General features: G+C 39.5%; 1 long non-coding RNA gene across 1 annotated transcript; it reads right to left on the bottom strand.

The window, feature by feature from the left end:
* Window positions 1-2,150: 2,150 nt before the first annotated feature.
* Window positions 2,151-4,302, bottom strand: LOC307020273. Its single transcript, XR_013802826.1, has 2 exons — window positions 3,417-4,302; window positions 2,151-2,958 (listed from the first exon to the last, which is right to left on the bottom strand). It is a non-coding gene; the product is annotated as an uncharacterized lncRNA (long non-coding RNA).
* Between the last annotated feature and the right edge of the window lie 12,831 nt (window positions 4,303-17,133).

Here is a 17,133-nt window from a genome sequence, read left to right as displayed (position 1 = left end):
AACTTTAGTCATTACAGGATAATGATCACTGCCCACTGTAGTATGCTTTACCACACTCCATGTACTTATACCTGCTATATCACTAGACACAAATGTCAGATCGAGTACTGTTTCTATATTCTTTGTACAATTATATCTTGTTCCTTCCCCAGTGTTAATACACACTATCCCGTGGTCATCTATAAATTCTTCAACTACTGCACCATTTGCATCTGTGCTACTGCTACCCCATAGTGAGTTATGTGAATTAAAATCCCCACACCATATGACTTTTCCTTGCAGTAAACCCCCAACATCCTCTAATATACTTTGATCTAATTTCCCACACGGATTATAATAATTTACTATATCTATAGGTCCTCTATCATTCCATACCCTTATAACTATTGCTTCATGATCTGTACTTACATGCATAACTTTGTAACTTACACCACTCTGTATGAATGTTGCAACTCCTCCCCCTCTGCCAGAGTCCCTATCTCTTCTAACTGCAGTATATCCCTTCACAATAAAATCTAGTTGTGGTTTCAGCCATGTTTCCTGAATACAAATTACATTAGGTTTCTCTCCCAGATTGTCATTATATTTTTTAAACTCTTGTCCATTTGCAATTAAACTTCTGGCATTCCACTGCAGTACAACTAACACCATCAAGTTGATCCACTGCATGTCTGAGATTGTTGGACGTCATCATTTAGTATATCTTTCACACTTTCCCACTGCATCCCTTTCACATCAAGGTACTTTTCAGCTGATCTGACAATTATTTTTATTCTTTCATTCCGGCTTTTAGTCTGCGCTGAACAGTTGATAATCTCTGCCATAAACAATACAAACTCTGTTTTACTCACTATCAGAGTGTCCTCCTTCAACTTAACACAGTTGTTGACTTTTTCTGTTTCTTTGCTCTTATTCTTGTTTTCCATTGTAACCTGCGTTCCTCCTGAAACTGTCTTTGATGCCTCAGCATAGCTTACTCCCTGCGTCACCCTGACTCGCTGCACCTCTTCTGCTTTCTTGCTAACCTCACATCCACGGTACGCTGAACTATGCTCCCCTCTGCAATTGCAACATTTCAGCTTTACCCCTTCTTCACATTTGCCGTATTCGTGATCTCCACCACATCTGCCACACCTTTGTTTCCCTCTGCACACTGCCGCCACATGTCCAAATCTCTGACATTTAAAACAACTTATTGGTGGTGGAACATACGGTCTCACATAATAACACATATATCCAATAAGTATTTTTTCCGGAAGCCTTTTCTCATCAAAGGTGATCAGAACCGAAAGACTATCTTCTTTAACCCCATTGCGGTTTGCTTTCATGCGTTTGACATCACTTATTTTTGCATTTGTTATATTCTCTTTCACATCATCCGCTGTAATTCTGACGGGGATTCCTGTCACCACTCCCCTGACTAGCTTTTTACCACTAAACAGTGAACACTCCACTTTCTTACCCTCCACGGTACTCATCTTTATTGCCCTCCCCTGTTGCTCTCTATCCCTACATTTGATCAACATTGATCCATTCCTCAATACTTTGGCACTCATTACCTCCCCGATTTCTTTACTGATTGATTTAGTTAACCGTATAGGGTTCCACTCGCCAAACGAAGCTCCCTCTTTCGCAAGTTTCACAACCACCATGAACTCCTGTTGCCTATTTCCGACTACTCTTTCTCCCCTTTCACCCTCACTATTACTCTCATCCGAATTAGTATTTCCTTGCTTTTTACGTTTATTCCTCCTCACTATATCCCATTCTCCATTTCCATAACTCCCGCCTACTCCTTCCATGTCTCCTAACTCGCTTCCTGCCCCGTCACTTCCCTCTGCCATCTCTCATCCAGTCACAGTCCAGTGTTCCCACCTGCCCTGCTCCAAATGTTTGTCCACGGTCAAGCCAAAACAAGAGCCACCCTCAAACCTTACACAAAAGTGGACATTTAATGACTGTAGTTGCGAGGATAATACACATGCATTATAGATTTTTCATTTCATTCTAAACTACATGTCTTAACCTTTTCCCCTGCCCCTACAGTATATAAGACACACTGAGATCAAACTGTGACTGTCACAGACAGACAGCAGCGATTGCGTTATTGAATGGTAAATATATATAAAAAAAACACACACACCCAAGTATTCAGCTGTAATTGCATTATTGCATAATTTGTATTGACAGTTTTGAATTTGGAGAGGCAGGGTGACAACGGAAAGCTTGGTAGCCTATTACTTAGATACGTTTTACATTTTTGGAGGGAAACGCTTGTGTTCATGTTAGCATGGGTAGCATGATCATGTTAAGACTATGAATATCATTTTACCACAACAGTGGATGAACAATTGATATATGTGTTTGAACAAGAACAACAGGAAGAACAAAGTAAAAGGGACGAACAAATGTGTGAACAAGTATTAAGAACAGTGTATGGAAAAACTGATGTGTGTTAGAACAAAACAAAGTAAAATGAATGAGAAGGAGAACAAAGAGGGTTAGGGTTAAACAGGAAAATATTAATTCAGCAGAAAAACACAGTTTGATTAATCTAAAGTATAAAACAATCTTCAACACAGACCAAATTAGTGCCCTTGGCTTGGACAACAAAATATATGGTGGGGCAAAGAAACGATAAATTAAATTGAGACAGAGTGGGAGACTGAAAATGATTACTATGATAAATATTAAAACTATTTACAAAACTATTTACAGAAGGTCCTGTTGAACCATGGTTCAAAACCATTTTACAAATATTTACAAACAACCATTTACAATAAAGCAACTATTTATAAAAAAGCAATACTATTTACAAAAAAGGGTTAGGGTAAGCAACTATTTACAAAAAAAAAACATCTGTTTCGGGGCCTGAAGATCGGTCCCAAGGGCAGCTGGAAACCAGTCCAGACAGGACTGGTGATGGCCACAACAACAATCCTGGAGGTCCAGCATGACCTGTTGAGACAAGGGCACAAATTTGTTCTCACAAGCCGCTTTACTCAAGACTGCCTGGAAAACACATTTTCGTCCATTCGTCTGAGGAACTCTGTCCCAACACCTATAGAGTTCCAATATGCACTGCGCGCTGTCACCGTGGGCCAGTTCCTATCGCCAGTGCATACTGGTTAGGATGGATCAGACCACTTGGCTGACTTCCTGGACACGCAGAACAGCAGCTGCAGTCCTCCTGACGTTCTGAGAGTGGAGCAGCTGGTAGACCTGACAACACCACCTGACATCACTAAAACCGAGTCCTGTGTGCTATACCACCTTGCAGGATACATCGTGAAAAGGGTCATCAGCTTCTCACTTTGTGACAAATGCCAGTGTGCCCTAGTGAAACATTTCAGTGATGGTGAAAATGAGAGAGCTGGTCTGCTGGTATTAAATAATTTAAAAGGGATGCACTTTACCGTCCATCTGATGAGGTTTTCACCCTTGTTCAGAACGTGGAGCAGCTGTTCCGTGTGAGGACGAGCGATTCCCTCATGGAGTCCTCAAATGCAGTGTCACAGCTGGAACAAGAAGCCATGTTGCTGGACAGCAACCTTCCCTCATGCCATGACCTGAAGATAAAAATCCTCTCAACATACATCAGGCTGAGGTTAAGGATTGCATCAAAGTGCATCAGGGCTGAGAGGAAGGATAAACATAAAGGGTATCTTGGCAGCAAGAGTCAGAGTAAGAAGGCAGAGAAAACCCAACAGACCTCTGCACCGAAGGTCATAACATCTAGGCCACTGCCAAACACCTTACTCGTTACCATCGATGTACTTGGCATCTCCATTCCCGTAAAAAAAGTACAGTCAACATGTCACATAATGAAATGTTAGTATATCCCAAAATTCAATGAAATATTAAATGAAATATTTATCACAAACGCCACCTAATTTCTACTAGTGCTAGCAGTTAAGTCATATCATACAGAAAAAGCCGACTAAGGATGGCTGACACGGTCAGGTTCAGCAGATAAAAACCAAAAAAACACATAATCAATCTAAATCCTGCTTGTTAGTTACCCAGCATCATTGATATATAAGCTGCTAGCGATTCATTTCTGAAATCTTACCTTCAAAGCTGACGAAATCGCGCTAGCTAACTAGCAGGCAATGCTAGCAAAATTGGTTGTAACAACCAAGATAAAATATAGATAATTATACTGTGCATATACAAATGAAGACCAGTATAAGCATCATAAAGGGCCTCTGATACAATATAGACAGTTGACAATTCAAAAGAGTTCGATATTTCAGCAACTTACCTCTGGAACTAATCGACGCGCCGTAATGTAAGTGAATGAGGTCCAACGCCCAAATGACAATATTTTTGAACTATTTCGATGTCCATACCCCGGAAGTAGGCGCCACCATTTTTTACAATGGAGGTCTATGGGAGTGTCCTAACTCTTATCTCTCTAGGGCTCTGCATGTATCTAACGAGAAATCAATTGCTGGATGCCAAAACCAAAATCCAGAACATCACATTTAATCTATTACAGATCACTTGAGAGTAACCATTATAAAGTTTATGACAGCTATATCAATTGTGAATGCACAGGAAGTGCCATAAATCTGTGTGTATGTGTTTTTTTGCTGTCCGAGTAAACCATACCCTGTGTTAACTACCAGAGTCTTTACTAAGAACCAGCATGATCTATTCAAAGTGTCAAGTCATACTTTAGAGACATGAGAGCTATGTCGCTACGGGGGATGAACACCCTCAGCAGAAACTGAAAGGGAGAAATACTTAGGTATGCTTATTAATTGCCACTTATTGATTGTCAGACATAGGAGGAGTGCTTTCTGCAGAGGGCTGGATGACAATAATAATAGATTTGGGTTGATAGAGAATGTGAGAGAAAGAATTAAATGAGCCGACAATGGAAAATTCTCGCTGCTTTATTAAAATGAGAAATGAAATATTGAGATGCAAGTGAAATATTAACGCTTGGAACAAATCAGCATGTTACAAAAACCAGGAAGTTATAGAGACCACAACGCAAAGCAAAGCCTACAAAGAGGCTGCAATAAAGGGCTTAAAACAGACATTTGTATATTATTTTTTATTATTATTATTATTATAGGAGGAGTAGTATTAGTAGTATTAGTATTATTGTTGGTGTTGTTGTTGTATTCGTAATTATTATTATTATCATTATTGTATTTATTATTATTGTTATGAATAGTACTTTTATTATTGGTGTATAAGCTCAATCAAATCAGTGATAAATGTTTTAAGAAAACTAAGTTGTTGAAAATCTATCGTTTAGAAAATGTAAGAATAGGAAACCATGTTATTCAAAAAATCAAATACAATTGAAAGGAGATTACACATTAAGTTAAATCAGGATAGGCTCTCCAATGGAAGCGTGTTTTGAGAAGGGGCTTTAAGGAGATCACCGATTCAGCCGACCTGATTTCGCTCAGGCAGATTAGTAGATTAAAAGTCACTAAAACGTGTAGAAAACCGTTCCAAATGAACTGGGTCTAAAGATTTTAAATTCCACAACCAGGTTCAAAATTAATTTCCAATACTTACACTAAGGGGCGCCCTTCGCACAGCCTGAGCCAAAGCAAATGTGATAGGCAAGCCTCACATTGACTACAGTATATACCTGCAGTGTTGTAAGAGGAGCAAGAAAGATACACCATATGTTTTCGATGCTTTAGTTTAAACCTTTATGTGCGGGTCGCACATAAAGGTTTTTAAAAAATGTATTTGCAAGCTTATGTGCTGTTGAACATGGAGGAATTACCAGAGTTCTCTTTTATCGAGGGCATTGTGACCAAACTAATAAACAGCCACATAGAGCACAAACCACACTGTGCATACCCAACACACTACTATCTCATTGCATTCACATTTCAGCGCCATGGACAGTGACACTGTTGACAGCTTCACAGCACATCAACAAACACTATAATAAAATGTGCATACAAAAATATATTTGTAGAAAACACTTTATTTCTTATTAAATGTAATGTATACAGGGCAAATATGGGTAATATGGGTGAAATATAGGAAAATAAACATTCATACATAGCAATGACAGTCAGCACACATTGTAATATGTAACAAAGCTAGCTATGTTACTAATGCTGTTCAAGTCGGAAAATCCTGACAATAAGCCCATGTAATAACAGTATATTATATAGAGGACCTTCCTTCAAAGCAACAAATGAGACGCTGGTTTGAGCAATGTATTACCTGTTTGGGGAATGGTATACATAGACATGGTTTGTATCTCAACTCTAAACGATTTCAAGTTTTTCAGTAGCAGTGTCTCAGAGCAGCAAGCAGCCAGTGAAAAGGGGTAAAGGGGTTAAACGGTGTAGGCTGATCTGATGCTAGCTGCTGAAGCATTAAGTTCATTGTTGTTGTCACTTTTACCAAGGTCCTCAGACGCTACTGCATCTCCTCTCCATAGTGAAAATGTAAATGGTGTAAAAGGAATCTAGTTGACATGGGCTGATATGGGCATAAGACGTGGCATCTTTGATTTCATAATCTTGTTTTTTTCAGCAAGAAGTGACATAATAATGGAGCTGGGTACAACCGTATCCTGAACGAAACATTTGTATGGAAACAAAATGTTACAATTAACTGAAACACACTGCGAAAATGAATGGGCTTTTGTTTAGACAAAAACACAGAGCACACCCACATCAAACAACACTATTGTAGCAACCTGTCAATCACTGAGTGAACATCATGCTATACTGAAGAAGATCCGAAACTAGCCAAGTGGAGAAGTAGGATAGTTTCTTCAAAGACTTGTATACAATCCAACTGCTTTCTACAACATTTGGAGTCGCACCCTTCTGGCTAATAGAGAGAATGCAAAGGTAAAGCTCTTTGGCAGTGGCTTCACTTTTCAGACCTGACGAGAACCACTTGTTTGTGCATAAGTGGTTTCAGAATAATAGGTTTGCAGCTACTCTCGTGTCAAATGCTTGCCATATTAACTTTGTGACTTCAAAACCCAAACATGCACACTTCAAATGAGGCTTTGTTTAATTGATGGGCAGCTCATTGCCATTTGAGAACAGGGGTTACTAACAACACAAATGATAGTTATCTTTTTATATGAGTGATAAAGGTGTAATTTGCCTTGCAAAAGCATGTGACACAACAGTGGAGTGAGGGAGATGAGAAACAAGCACTTTGTGTACAAGCCAAGTCCTGATAAATTGTCTAATCAGCCAAAATAATTAAAATCCACAGTGTGTGTTTCTTAAGGTTGTGCCAAACTTTTAAGTAAAGGATCTAGACATTTCCTATAGGATTTAGTGCTTAAACCTGTGAGGACCCCTCCCCCCTTCTGCCTGTCTGTGCTCCCTGCCTTGCTGTCCTCTGGCAGGTGCTGGGAGCATCGTCCTGTTTGTGTCCGCCCATCTAGAGGCGGAGCCTCAAGAAGGTATAAAGGCTTGCCCAGCTGGAAGGTTCACTCTCTGATTCTGATCCTGGCCTGCTGCAGCAACCTCAACCTTCCACCTGTGTTTGGTTTGATGCACCATTCAGCAGGCCTACAGCACACTTCCACACATCCACACACTGCTGACACTACTGACAGTCTTATTTTTACATACGCAATTACTCGGAGGTATTTTATGTTAGACTGTTAAATAAACATCTGATTGGCATTTAACTCTGTGTGGCCTCCCTCTTTGTTTCCATTCTTAAGTAAGGTTGTAACAAACCATAACTTGATTGACAGAGAATGAATTGCCAACCATTCAAAAGAGAGAGTAGGCTATTTGCTAAGCAAGTCCATAACATTGTTGGTTTGAGCTTTTGAAATATGAAGATTTACTTTTCTCCCAGTTTTACTTTGATTAAAGTACATTTATCAGAATACCTTTATTAGTCCCACAGATGGGAAATATACAAATAAGCCTTGGTCTAGCGTAGTGTTAATTTCGTTGACTAAAACTATGACGAAATATGTTCATCAACTACCTTTTTTCCATGACTAAACACCACAAACCTGACCAGATACTCTCTGCAAAGCTGCTTTCTTAATCATTCAACCTGTGTTTTTCATCAAATAAGGACAAGATATAATCTTATTGTGAAATAAGTTTGACTAAAATGACAAATTATTGGTTTTGGCTAGACTAGTTTGACTGAAATGTTCTATATAATCTGATGACTAAAAAAGACTCAACAGTTTTCATTGACAATGTAAAGTAGACTAAAATAATTAGTTTTCTTTGACTAAAATAAGACAAATGCTCAGACTTTTAGTCGACTAAATCTTGACTAAAATAGTTACTTTTTTCTTTGACAAAAAAGAAGACTAAAATGCTCAGACTTTTTGTCGACTAAATCTTGACTAAATAAAAACAGGATGAAGGTGAATAAATATGACTAAAACTAAAAAGGAAATTTAACACAGGAGTAAGACTAAAACTAAATTAAAAAATAACACAAGTCTAGCGTTAAGACCGTAAACTAGCTGAAAATGGTAATACATCTAGCAATTTTACCGTAGACTCGTGTAAAATCTGATCAAATGCAGGTTTGAGGCACTTCCATATTGGCTTTGCAGGCCTGGAGGTTGCTGCTTGCTTGCATCCCACTAACCCGCAAATGGCCTGCAACTCACAGTTTAGATGTATGTTTTTATACTGTGTAGTAGTGACAAATAAGATAAAGACAGGCTTTGGTTGTTTTCAGCTCAACAGTCTGTGGGCCCACGTCTGACAACAATATAGCTTTTTATCAGCTAAAAATGTTCTTGTAAACTGACTGTGAAACAATCTGGTTGTAGACATCTTTGGCTCTCAAATCCAACTCTATTTTCACGCCTGAAGTTGCTAATCTGACTGTAAACAATTAGAAGCGCCATATACATTATTTAGTTCAAACAGAACCCTAGATATATAGCCCTTTGCTTCCAAAGGCTTATAATTGCAACCTGTTTAACAATATACTGAAAAAAAGTGTATACAACATAATGTGTTTTCACCAGTCTACGGTGTTCACATATGGTTCTTGCAATTGTAGAACTATGCTGAGTCTCTTGTTCAAAGACTTTATGATAATGTGAATTTTTAAAGACCTTTAAACCTCCCGTATCATATTTCTGAAATGATAAGATAAGAATGTCATAAACAACATTTTGAAGTCTGAAATGTCAGAAATACCAGTATTGGTACAGAAAGTCAAATTAAATGATTAACTGAAAATGATAACATGACATTTGTGATTTTGTTGATTAAAACCGCACACATGATATCTGAAAGCCATAAAATATAAATAGCGGGTCAGACAAAGGCAGTCTCTGATTCTGTCTGCAGTCTGCCTCTCCGTTCCTGGATAAGTAATGATCATAGCAACAGAGGAGAAGCCTCTCAAATTGGCTGTCGAACAGTCCATCCCCCTGGGAAAGAAGACCATGTTACACAGTCTGAGCAGTCTCTCTATTGATGCGTGGTGTTGGTGTGTTGTAGCAAAGAGACAGCTGCTTGTTGGTGGGGTAATTGTGTAGTCTCTCCATATATACGGCAGTGACCTCAATTGCTCTATAGTCTCTGAGTCTGCATTTTATTGCAGCCACTTTCCAATTCCTCATTTGCACAGTTTGCAGGTCAAGTGTGCATGTAGCCATTTTTGTTATGTCTGACTAGCAGAATATGTTTGGAACAGATAAGGTTACAACGGGTAGTGTGTAGCAGTGGCGTGGCCACCATAGGGCCAGGGTGGGCCCAGGCCCACCCAGTTTACTCATTGGCCCACTCTGAGAAAGCTTCGGTGTCATTTAAAAAATATATATATATATTTTTTTTTTTTGTTATCATTATTATAAAAAATGTATTCACCCATTGAGCATATCCAAGAATTCAAAGTGAAATTCAAGTGAACAAATATCGAGTTTAATTAATGTTGTATGTGTTTTGTCCTCTGAACCGAACTCATTTATGGTAACAACTGATTGTTGGTTCCGGCGCGCACCATAATAACGTGAGAGAGACAGAGAGCTGCCTGCAAAATAAATGATGGCTCAAAGTTCACTAATGAACTTTTTTTAAAAGCCAGACTCCAAGAAGAGCCCCACTGCCCTCATCTAGCAGCGATCTATACGATCATTTTCTGATAACGATTAAATAGGCCCGCCTCCCTCTCCCCACCTCTCCTGCTGCTGGGCTGTCATAAGAAAAAAATTTTTACGGAAACTCTGCCGCACGGTTCCCTCGCGCCTTGGAAGAGGCAGAGAGGTGGGTGTTTTTCATCTGCTGGTGGACAGTCCGGAGAGATATACACAGGGTTGGGTTGTAACGGAATACATGTAACGGCGTTACGTAATCAGAATACAGAAATCAAGTGTATTCAGCTGGCGTTACATTTGAAAAACGAGTAATCTGATTGCAGTTACTTTCGTAAACCTGAAGTGAATACATTTTGGAATACTTATTGGAATTATTGGTGGAAAAGTTTCCTCACAAAATGTAATATTCATTACCGTCAGAACTGTGTGCCCACTTCACAGCGTTGCAGCATGTCTGTGAGCGAGAGAAAGATGCAGCGTGTCTGTGAGGCCCTCTTACACAGAAAATACCTCCCCAAAACGCCTCGTTGAAGATACGTCATTGTCCATTGTTTACTTCCTGGGTATTGTGACGTAGGAATGGCCAGTAGCCACGCCCAGAGCTATGACGCGATACGGCCATGCTTTACCCGGAACCAAATGGACCAATCTGTGGAGCCCATGATGGAGCCATTATGTTACGTCCGCGGAACTGTTACGTTACGTCCGCGGAGCCGTTACGTTAAGCCCCCGCTGATTTGTCCAAATTGACCAATCCACGGACTTCCTCCTCACACACACACTCAGTGCAGGCAGCTCTGCTGATCTCTCCTCCCTGGCTGCAGGCTGATTACAGACAGTTGGGATTGCGGCGAAATTCTCTCTGCAGACCCATTCTCACAGCGTTTATCAACCTTTTACTTACTCAATATCAAGCCACACTTATTGTCTTTACTTCGGCTGTGACTTTGTGTGTGCTCAGGATGAGTTTGGCTGTGTTTCGAATGTGTATCGCTAAACAAGGAAACCACACCTCCACGGAGCTCAGCGCGATTCACTGTGCTCACAGGGAGGGTGGGGGCTGGAGCTACTGGAGCTACAATGAGCCGTTAAAGGCAGAGAGTGAAATTCAGTGAATACACGTAGTTTACAGAGATGCTGTATGAGAAACCAATGTGAGTTTGGAAAATTGCACAATATAAATCTATTCTAGTAGACCTCAACAATGGAATTATGATGAGTGGAAATAGCCATGACATGGGACCTTTAAAATATATTGAAAGTTCGAAACGGAGATGGTTAGATAAAATGTGCAAGATAACGTTTATGTAGCATTTCTTTATTGTCGAAATTATGACATTTATAACGGGATAAAATCAAAGTGAATGGCCTGCTGCTGCTGAATGCATGGGGCAAGTGACTGGAAAAAGTTTTAAAAGTTATTACATCGTTTCAGATAATAATAATAAATAATAATGATAATTCATTCTATTTAGGGGCGCCTTTCAAAGCACCCAAGGGCACCTTACAATACATAACATATTCTAAGGAAAGGTTTTAAGAAACAAAGTACAAAGAATGCAGTCCGGGTGATGTTTTTTATGTGGGGTGCAGATGAGAGGGAGCTGTCCAGAATGACACCAAGATGTTGTGTTTGAGTTCTTGATAAGCCATTAAAACAGTAAAATACGTGTCTCTTGTTCACCAAAACCAACACACTCTCACTCCATAATCGTCCAGGAGCGACGCTTGGTCAGGGTCCCGTGGCGTGCAGTTGTGACGCTCCTAGGCTCCTTCAGCTTCATAAAGGGACGCAAAGAGCTTTCAACTCATTGCAATGTATTCCCATCTGCGGCGGGATTTGACGCTCATGGAAGCACGGCATTCGTTTGTGTCGGCTGCCCTTAAAGGCAATGTGAGCGTCCATTCCCATTGGATAACGGAGAATTGTACACCCGGAAGTAAGTATTCCCCTTACTGTCGATTGATTTTACAGTGATATCTGCACTACTCATCAACTCAAAAACACCAGATTATCCTTGTTAATTACACAACATTGATTGGTTTAAATTGTGTGCAATGCTTTTGTATTCTTCCCCTTCGATTCGAGAAACAAATATTTTTTCTGATTAAAGGATGGCAGAAGACACTACACTACCCAGAATCCCCAGCTATCGTTTAGGACTACACCATGTGCTCTTTTATTAGCAATTTTTTTTCACATTGTCTAAAAGTCCCTAAACAGCCTTGGAATGGCCTAAATTCTATGACTGGAAAGCTGAGACTCCCAGCTGTTTTCATTTGCGATGTTAGTCCTAGTATAAGACACTTTCTTTCAAACTTGACCTCAATGTATAAAACAAACTGACCTCACAGCCTTATCAAAGTTAAGAACCACAAAATACAGACTGAGGTTATTCATAGGACACATACATTTTTTTTATCTTCACAGTTTACTGTATATTTTCTACTATGTAGCCTAATGCCGCTTTAAGTGTATTTTTAGATGTTTAAATTCTAGAATCGTTTATTTCAACTCTTTAATTTCTGCCTTGTTTTTGTTTCCCAATTTCAGATCAATAAAGTACCTCTTATCTTACCTCTTACCTTATCTGTTTCCTAGGCACATTGACAAAAATGAGTTTTCTGAGCAGTTTCCATAACAGAAGAGGTAACCATCCAATTGAAAGAATACATTCTAAATAGATTCCAGTTGCAGCAGGGATTTTTCTGTTCCTCAAGGTCCAAATGTTATATTTTTATAATTTTTAATCAATTCTGTTTTCAGAAATTGTTAAATATTGCACCAAGTCTGTAACGAGGGATACATAATAAAGCATGGGGATGGCCATACTTCATATCCATCAAAATGTCCTAAACACTCTAAATTGTGAACATCGAAAAAGGCGCCTACCCAATGTTTATTACAGAGCAAATTCACTCAGTTACATCTCAATTGCATCTCAGTTACATCTCAATTACATATTTTGGTTCCCAGCTTTCAGGTGAGGTAGACAACATCCATTATGGAATATGCTTTGTATCTATCCCTAAATATCCCCTTCCCCCTTGAAAAGTACAACAAGGGTCTATGCTAAGGTGGGGGGAGTGAAAGAGGTTAGTACATTTACAAAGTTTGACGTTTTAGAGGACATGAAGTTTGCTATCAGTTGAGAATGGGGAAATCTAAAATGCTAAGAGAAAACAAGATATTTCCATTATGTTACTCTCAGCTTCCTTCTGCAGTTATGACTGCTCACAGTTGATGCTATGCCAAAAAAATCTCATAATGTAACTGTCAAGTGAGCTGGTGGTTGCCTCATGCACACATCAATTCGTAAGTGGGGAAAATGAGATAGACGCAGGTTATTTTCACTGCCTCTGCTTTTCACTCTCCTTGTGGCTGTGAGTCGCTAAACAAGAATACAGAGATGATTCCATGGAGGCTTTCAGAGCCAACTATCAGTGTCAAGAGGTTACCGTGTGACAACTCCAATAACAACTAAGCTCTCAGCTGTCCCGCTTTATCTGACATCCATGCCCTCTTTCAGCAAAAACAGCGAGCCTAGTTTAATAACTCAGGAAAAGCCGGCTACATTTATAAGAGGCATGAAAGATATTCACATAAAACTTTACAGGCACTATCTTAGTTTCACGTTGGATATAAAACCTGTGCAGACTATATGGATATGATGATAATTGTAAAAAATACATCAAATGATTACAAAGAACTGATTTCTCTGTACTGAGGGAAAAGAGAACAGCAGTTTTTTGTGATAACAGAGAATGTAATAATGAACATAACCAACCATGCGCATGAGTTAATATCCAAATGGGTTTTTGCAGACTATTTCATTCTTAATTTATTTGTATGATAATCTATGATGATAGAAGAACTAGCCTGAGTGCAGCCAGAATCCTTTTTTCCTTACAATGATATTTGTTCTAATGGATGCACTTGTTCAAATCAAACCATCCATTTATTTTAGGCCACCACAAATTGTAAAATATTAACCAGACTGTTGAAATTAATACCGTGTGTAAACTTGTCCATACTGTTTCCTGTGGTAGCCTCCAGGTACAAACGCGCTACAACCCAAAACACTTTCATTAGGAGAAATGCGCTGCACTTTCAAAAACAATGCAAGTCTAAAAACACGAATACGCCAAAACACATGCAAATGGAAGAAATATCTTCACCAACTCCACATAACATGCTACGCATTTAAAAAACATTCACAAATGAAGGAACCTTGTAATCCCCTAATGCCAACAAGTGCTCAGAGGCCTGTACTACGAAGCTGGTTCAACATAACCTGGATATGTTTGAGTTAGCCGGTTGGCCTAATCCAAAACATACGCGTTGCATACAGATCGCTCAAGCCAGCCGTGCCCTATCTAGTTAGGTGCGCGTTCACGTGAAAGGGGTAGTATGTGGAACATTCGAACAATCACAAACATGGAGAAGTATACTGACAGCGCAGCGTCATACTTCCTGAATGAAAATTCAACTATAATACTAGACATATGAAGAAGTTAAACTTTAAACATCCATGACTTAAACACTTTATCCAGGATAAAAGCCACATAGTATTGTAGCCACATTGTAGCCACATGTATTCACCTGCAAGGTGAATACAGGTGGTAAAATAAAAAGTGTTTGAATGCGTACATTAACAGGTTTATAATATCACTGCCCCGTCTAAGACACGATCTGACTTTAATTAAATTTGACTCAAGTGTTTCCTCAACTTAATGTGTTGCTTAAAATAATACTTCTGCATACAGTAGGCCTATGTGACACTGTGAGTGTTGCACGGCCAGATACGGCTCAGCTGACTCAGATAAGGAAATATATGATACATTATGATGTGATATCATGTGATATGAATGATAATGGGACAAATCGACGTCTGCACTCACAGTGCCGCGGACTGTACTTAATGTTACTTTGATCCGGTTACTTATGTTGTGGCAGATAATGAAGTAAGCTTTCTTAATGCTAATGTTATATTAGCCAGATTGCTCTGAAGATGGGAGGTGATATTCTATTCATTTTCACGTTCACACAGTCAGTTGATTTTTGCCGGCCGTCTTTCCTGCAACGGCAGTTTTTCTGTATTTCCTTTCTCCTGTTATATGACTTGATAGCTTTAAACTTCGCACACTGAGCTCTGATTGGTCTGCAGGCGGTGCTTTCACTAAGTTGATCTCTTAGCCTGCAACCTAACCTGCTCCGGAGCAGGGGGTATACTACGAATCTAGTTCAACCTATATGTTTTGAGTTATCCGGTTGACTTAATCCAAAACAAAGCCGCTCTCGCTAAACTGTCCTACAACGCTGGCTATCAACTCGTTCGCTCAAGCCAGCCGTGTCCTATCTAGTTAGGTGCGCGTTCACATGAAAGGGGTGGTATCTGGAGCATTCGACCAATCACAAACATGGAGAAGCGTACTGACAGCGCAGCGTCATACTTCCTGAATGATTAGTCTATTAGTCAAATATGAAGAAGTTACTCTTTAAACATACATGACTTAAACACTTTATCCAGGATCAAAGCCACATACTGTAGCTGCACCTGCAAGGTGAATACAATTGGTAAAAGAAAAAGTGTTTGAATGCGTACATTAACAGGTTTATGGTATCACTGCCCCGTCTAAGACACGAGTGGATCTGACTTTAATTACATTTGACTCGAGTGTTTCGTCAACTTAATGTGTTCCTTAAAATAATACTTCTGCATAGGCCTACAGTATGTGACACTGTGAGTGTTGCACGGCCAGATACGGCTCGGCTGACTCAGATAAGGAAATATATATGATACATTATGATGCATCTGATATGATGTGATATGAATGATAATGGGACATATTGACGTGACGTCTGCACTCACAGTGCCGCGAACTGCTACGTAATGTGACTTTGATCTGGTAAGTTTATGTTGTGGCAGATATTTAATTAAGCTTTCTTAACATAATAGTATAATAATAGTTGTAATAGTCCGATTGCTCTGAAGATGGGAGGTGATATTCTATTCATTTTCACGTTCACACAGTCGGTGATTTTGGCCGGCCGTCTTTCCTGCAATGGCAGTTTAAACTGTATTGTGTATTTCCTCCGCACACTGAGCTCTGATTGGTCAGCAGGCGTGGTGCTTTCGCTGAGTTGATCTCTTGGAACATATCCTGCTTCGGAGCACAGACTAGGTTCCAGGATAAATCACCATGGAGATCTAGTCCGCTAAAAAGTGAACCAGCTTCGTAGTCCCGGAAATCCCAGAAGTTATCTTGCTGAACGAAAATCCTGCTTCGTAGTATACCCCCCAGGTTAGCCGCTCAGCATAAGTTACCATGGAGATCTAGCCCGCTAAAAAGAGAACCAGCGTCGTAGGACCGGAAACCCTGAGTTTTGCCTGAAGTTAGCCCGCTAAGCGAAATCCTGCTTCGTAGGCCTCAGGTTCCACTTTCTGTTCTGTTGTACCCACCTTAAGATCCGCGGTGATCGAGCGTTCGAAGCTGTGTCTCCTAAACTATGGAACTCTCTGCCTGCTCATCTACGGTCTGCGGAGTCTGTTGACTCTTTTAAAACTATTTTAAAGACATTCCTGTTTGGTCAGGCGTTTGGGTAACCGGTGTGCTTGATCTTATTCCATTTAATTCTATGTTTTTATTTTCGTTTGTTTTAAATTTCATTTGTAAGTTTTGTTTTATTGTGTTTTTATTGTGTCTTAAATTATGCTCTGGTGCTTTTATGACTTCTTAACATGTGGGTTCATTGATCATTGTACGCCTCCTATATGGATTTCTTATTGTTTTGTCAAGCACTTTGTGACTTTGTCTGTGAAAAGCACTTTATAAATAAACTTTACTTAGGCCTACTTACTTATTTACAAAAATGTGCTGCACTTTCCAAAACGATGCAAATATGAAAACATTTATGGGCCAAAAAACATTCAAATGAAGAACATCTTCACCTACTTGGCAATGCTTGTTCATTATTTAGAAAACATTCACCAACTTCACGCAACATTTGCTTAGTTTTCTGAAAGCGCTGCATAAACAAACCGCTGCAAACACATAACGCTGCAAGAAGCTCAAAA

The sequence above is a fragment of the Notothenia rossii genome (genome assembly GCF_949606895.1).
Source record: "Notothenia rossii genome assembly, chromosome: 9".
In the NCBI taxonomy this organism is placed as follows: Eukaryota; Metazoa; Chordata; class Actinopteri; order Perciformes; family Nototheniidae; genus Notothenia; species Notothenia rossii.
Note: the sequence above shows the minus strand (reverse complement) of the source record. Positions and strands in the feature narration are given on the sequence as shown.